A 6,000-nucleotide genomic window follows, 5' to 3' on the forward strand; every position below is an offset into this window, starting at 1 on the left:
GAGGCCAGCCACTTCCTGGTTAAAGAGCCTTTTCCCTCACTTGGCCAGGGAAAGGGAAGTGCAGGGGGGAGGGAGCTGTATACCCCTGCTTTGCAGATCCATCACAAGTTCTACAACTGGGGAAAGATGACCTAGAAAGGCATCAAGGTTTGGGGAGGGAGAACAGAAAATATTAAACAGCAGCCTGGGATGTGGGGGAGTAAAAGGCAGCATGGAGGGTGCAAGCCTGGGGTGGGGGTGGGGACAGAGGAGGGGATTGAGGCAGCAGAAACTCACTTCAATGGATCTTATTTTCCTTTGTCTCTCATTGGCTGGGGGGAGGGGGAATTCTCTCAGGGCTGTAAAGCACTTGGAAATCCTCAGATGGGAGGTGCTCTATGAGGGCAGGGCATTTGGGGTCAGGGATAAATACTGCATTCCTCCCCTCTCACCACCTGCTAGTCTGGCCTACATAAGGAATGAAGTGCATAACCCTCAAGTAAATTAGCTGACACTCCTATGCTACATGTGCTTCCTTAAATAAGTCATTACTGCTTCCCCAGCCAGAAAATACCACCCATTTCTCAGTATTCTGAAGTCTTCTTTTCTTATGTGTTCTGGTTTACAAGTGTTTGGAAATGGAGTCATTGATTAAGTTACAGTCCCACACTCCTGCCTTAAGTAAAACTCCTACTAACTTCTATGGGATAAGAATATGATAAAATAGAAAAAAATAATAATCTGAATAAGCAGCATATAATCAAGGCCAAATGTCATAATTATGTAACATTTGTCCAAACCAGACCATTTTACTAAATCAGGCGTCATCTCATTCACTATCAGACTCATCCAAGTGATAGAACTAGGCCACCTTTCAGATAATTCAGATTCAGACAAAATTTAATTGTTTCATATTTGGATAACTACCTGCAAATCTGGGAGGAAAAATTGTTCTTATCTAGTGGTATAATTTATAGTGGTGTGTCCATTAAAGGCATTAGGCCTGATTCTGTTCTCACATATGTAAATTGTTTAGGCCAGATCCCATTCTTTCATAGCTAGGGATTATCTTGACATGAGAGAATCCTCAGTTCATGTAGAGTCAGTGTCAGGGGCAGGAAAGGGTATGGCTAGACCACATAGTGATCCTCATTCACACAATAACCCTTGAGGTTGCTCTAACTATTCTATGGTCCAAAACAGCCCATGGATGCCTCCAGATTCGGGAGAAGGCCAAAATAATGGACATCACATTGGCTCAGGTCCTTTGTGGAGCATAGCTCAGTTGCATCCAAAGATCTGGCCCATTGAGTTCGGTGGAGTTACTCCTGGATTACACTGACATGAGTAAGATCAAAATCAAGTCCATATAGTTCAAATACACTGTACCCAGAATCCAGACTGACATCTGGCAGAATGTCAGCTCACTTCTACTAAATGGGTCAGGGAGTGACTCTCTTATGTTGTCTCTACCAATGCACATATCACTTTAGAAGAGCGATGTGCTGCAATTTCAGAGTTGTTGATTTGTGCTAGCTTCATACAGACAGAAAGTCCTTTATTTAATAGCAAAAATTAAGTAGGACTTCCTCACCACTTCTTATTATGTGTGCCCTCTTCTACTGCTTTTTGTCTCCTGCAGCACCATTATCTATACCCAGTCTTCCCTTGAACAGGAATAGTAACTGAGCAAAGCTCTAGAACCAAGCGGGAAACCAAATATCCACATGTTTGGGTTGTGTTTCAGTTTGGCTCATTAGAAAGAGAAGCCCAAAGTTGCAAAGATCAGATCTGGGCTCACTCAAATTCCAGAGGAACCAGGGGTCAGATCTGGTGTTCCAGTACAGCCTCGCCTCCATTTTTCAAAGAAGCTTATAATCAAGCTCCACTTTAGATGCCATAACAGTTGTGTTTATTTACGTTGATTTCCTCTTCTTTTACTAGCCCCATCGCAAATGAAAGTCAGAGGCCTACAACCCTCTTCTCAGACACCTGTAACCCTGTATAAATAATCACAGAAAATATGCCCTGCATAAGTCATGTCAGTTATACAATTAAAGATATTTTCCTCTGGTGATGTAGTTTTATTGAAGTATAAATCACTACTAAAAAGCAATTTAGTGCAGACAGGAATTTTATTGGGGGATGCAGATCCCCTGGGCTTGTCTGGAAAATGAGAACCATACTCAGAGATGCTGGTGTAAGATTCACAGGGGCTTTACAAAGGCCTGTCTAGACTGAGATTTAACTTTCACATTTAAATCAAGTAAAATAGCACTGCATTGGATCTGATTGCATGGAGCATTCTGTGTTCGATTAAAGAGATTTTATGAAGCCCAGTCACACTGCAGAAATTAAGCTCTCAGAAAAGAGCACTGTTGAATACACAGAAAGTAAACAGGATTTGAAATGCATCAAATGACCTCTGAGGTCAGTAGGGTTTTAACAGCCCTCATTTTTTTCCTTCCAAAACCCAGGAACTTTCCCTTTTTAGATACAGGTGGAGCTGAATGATGTTTTCTGGAGTTTTTGTTTCCTTCCAAGCTCACTTGGTGATTCCAATCCCTGTAGCAAACCCTGTTGCCTACTCTGTCCCCATATCTACTCTAGTGACACCATCAGAGGACCCAACCACATCAGCCACACCATCGGGGTGCATCCACCTACACATCTACTAATGTGATATATACCATCACATGCCAGCAATGTCCCTCTGCCATGTACATTGGCCAAACATGACAGTCTCTACGCAAAAGAATAAATGGACACAAATCAGACATCAGGAAAGGTAACATACAAAAGCCAGTAGGAGAACACTTCAATCTCCCTGGCCACTTAATAACATATTTAAAAGTAGCCGTCCTTCAACAAAAAAACTTCAAAACAGACTTCAAAGAAAAACTGCAGAGCTACAAATCATTTGCAAACCTAACACCATTAATTTGGGCTTGAACAGGGACTGGGAGTGGCTGGCTCACTACAAAAGCAATTTTCTCTCTTGGTGTTGACACCTCCTCATCTGTTATTGGGAGTGGACCACATCCACCCTGACTGAATTGGCCTTGTCAACATTGGTTCTCCACTTGTAAGGAACTCCCTTCTCTTCATGTGCCAGTATATTTATAGGTTTCAGAGTAGCAGCCGTGTTCGTCTGTATTCGCAAAAAGAAAAGGAGTACTTGTGGCACCTTAGAGACTAACCAATTTATTTGAGCATAAGCTTTCATGAGCTACAGCATCCGATGAAGTGAGCTGTAGCTCACGAAAGCTTATGCTCAAATAAATTGGTTAGTCTCTAAGGTGCCACAAGTACTCCTTTTCTTTTTTCAGTATATTTATGTATCTGTATCTTTCACTCCATGCATCTGAAAAAGTGGGGTTTTTACCCACGAAAGCTTATGCCCAAATAAATCTGTTAGTCTTTAAGGTGTCACTGGACTCCTCTCTGACATGGAGTCTCTCATATTTCTTTCTACCACTTGTTATCCCTTTGTATTAAAATGAGATCAGATTAAAGATCTGTTTATTTAGGGTTAGATTGTGTTCACATGTGTAGGAGGATGGAGGGAGAAGAACTGAAATGAGCTTTTTGCCCTGGGGGCCCCTGAACAGGGTCTGAGACACAATCCCTGTCTTTGCATTCTTGGCATGCAAGGAATGAGGGAGTTTAGTATGGACATTGGTACTAGATTTCCCAGAGAGAAACGGTTGAAAGAAGGGCATAGCCTGCTTTATTGTGGTGGTCAGCATAGATGGGGAGCGTGCATGCTGCACACTAGTAAAGAGAGGTAATGAAACCTAGGATCCTGCAGCACTAATGAGGCCATTATATCTGCCTCAGGTCCAAAGCCTCTGAAAGTGTCTGCCAGTGAGTAACAGCAGCCCCTCCTCACTTCCACCTTCCAGCTGGGCACTGGCTTACAGCCACAGCCTCATCCTTCATTTGCAAAAATGAGGATTAGAATTCGCAGTGCTAGAAAATAATATTTTCTCTATATGCCAGTTGTCTGGGAACAGATCCATTCATCTTCGACAAAACCTCAGGACATGGCACATTGGGAAGGTGGCACAGTTTTTCTGCATAGCCCTTATATTTCTGCAGGGTGATATAGAGAACACCAAACCTGTACTTTTTCTTTGTAAGGAAAGACAGAGACCTTGCGGTATTCTGCTAACAATATACTATGCTTTATTTCCCCACTCTCCTGGCTGGCACACACACATCTTCCTGTTAAGGACTCTTGGTACTAATGTAGTCTACCACGGCGGTTCTCAACCAGAGGTCTGGGGGCCATGACCAGGTTTGGCCGGCATTAGACTCACTAGGGTCCAGGACAGAGAGCCAAAGCCCTGCAGCACAGAACTGCAGTCCAGGACCCTGAGCCCCACCACTCAGAGCTGAAGCCAAAGACTGAGCAACTTAGCTTTGCAGTGCCCTGGGCAGTTGCACTGCTTGCTACCCGTTAATGCTGGCCCTGGCTTTTATATGCAGAAAAACAGTTGCTGTGGCATAGCTGGTCTGTGGAGTTTTTATAGCATTGGAGTGGGGGGAAGAGCTCAGAAAGTAAAAGACTGAGAACTCTTGGTGTACCAGGCATTTCCAGTACTAAGAAATCAGAACTTTATTTAGAACACTATGGCCCAGATTCTGTCCTCCCTCAGTCCTCATGCATTTATGTTGAAATCAGGTAGTTGCATGGAATCAGAGCAAGGGCAGAATTTCACCCTAAATGTACATATTACTACATTACATGGAAGGTTCAAGTTCATGCCCATCTCTAGCTGAAATGGGGTTATATGACTAAACATGATTGCCCTCTGAGTTAGTCAATAGCTTTAGGTGCTAAAAGAATTGACTAGCTAGCAACTGACAGATTTGTCGGACCCTATGAGAGCCAAATGAATTGTACTGATTTAGTCGGGGATTGGTCCTCCTTTGAGCAGGGGTTTGGACTAGATGAATCATGGCCCTTCCAACCCTGATAGTCTATGATTCTATGATACTTGAATTAATTACCTAGTTAACATCCATACAGCAGATTGCAGATGTGAAGTGCTAAAGTATTATTAAACAGTGTTGCTATCTCTTAAGATTTTTATCTCAAGACTTGTGATATTTAGTGTTTTCCTTAACACCCCACCAGGTTGTGGATTCAATTCTGTGAAAATCTCGGCTTTCACTTTTTTTAAAAAGGTAAGTTTCTAGCTCTCAGAGGATATGTCTTTACTGCACAATGAGTTAGCCTGGGTAATAGGCATCTGGATCTGAGTACCTGGGCTAGCCCAGCCTGTGAGCTGCCACAATCCAGAGCCATACCTAAGTTACTGAGTGCTCACTGGTGGGGCTGTTCCCTGTGTGTGTTGCTAGGACTGCTTGGGGCACAGCCCAGGGTTCTTTGTGGGGCAGCCAACTGAACTACTCTATGCTTCTTTCCCAGTGAGTTGTGGGAGAAATTGTTTGTTCTTCTGGAGGAAATTGTGGGAAAGTACTGGAGGACTGTCAGCACACAAGAGATTTAGTATGCATCCTCAATGCAAAGTGAGCAGGTCACCAGCCTGAGTGAAAGATACTCCCGAGCTCTAGTCTAGACCTCCATCTGGGTCAGCTAGTTTGGGTTGAAAGGACCACTTAACTTGGGTGAGAGGCTTGTGTGTGTGACAGGATGGGGGGTTGGGGCAACACCCAAGTAAAATCCTAGTTAAAACTCTGCAGTGAAGACATACGTAATTGTGGAGAAAGGCTCGAAAACATGAACTCTAAAGGTTCAAAAACCAGAAAGCAAACAAAAAGAACTCAATACAGTATTTATTATTTTTCAATCTGATTGATTGTTTCTGAGGGTGCAATTCATGATTTTTGAATGCTTAGAGTTGGTGCTACTGTTCTCCTTGCCTGCAGAGTCACTCTGAAAAATTCCTCCTCGTTTGTTAACTGTGTCTTTCCACTCTACCTCCATTTCATTCTACTTACTCCTCCCATCCCTTCTGTAACTAGCCTGCCATTGCTGCCTCTGCTAAGACA

General features: G+C 43.2%; 1 protein-coding gene across 1 annotated transcript in view; it reads left to right on the top strand.

The window, feature by feature from the left end:
* LOC140905957 (uncharacterized) overlaps positions 1-5,172 on the top strand; it is a 52,657-nt gene extending 47,485 nt beyond the window's left edge. The window contains exon 3 of the transcript XR_012157001.1: positions 5,123-5,172. The gene's annotated coding sequence lies outside the window, so the exon portion shown is untranslated. The remainder of the gene's footprint in view (positions 1-5,122) is intronic.
* Positions 5,173-6,000: the final 828 nt, after the last annotated feature.

The sequence above is a fragment of the Lepidochelys kempii genome, chromosome 2 (assembly GCF_965140265.1).
Source record: "Lepidochelys kempii isolate rLepKem1 chromosome 2, rLepKem1.hap2, whole genome shotgun sequence".
Classification (NCBI taxonomy): Eukaryota; Metazoa; Chordata; order Testudines; family Cheloniidae; genus Lepidochelys; species Lepidochelys kempii.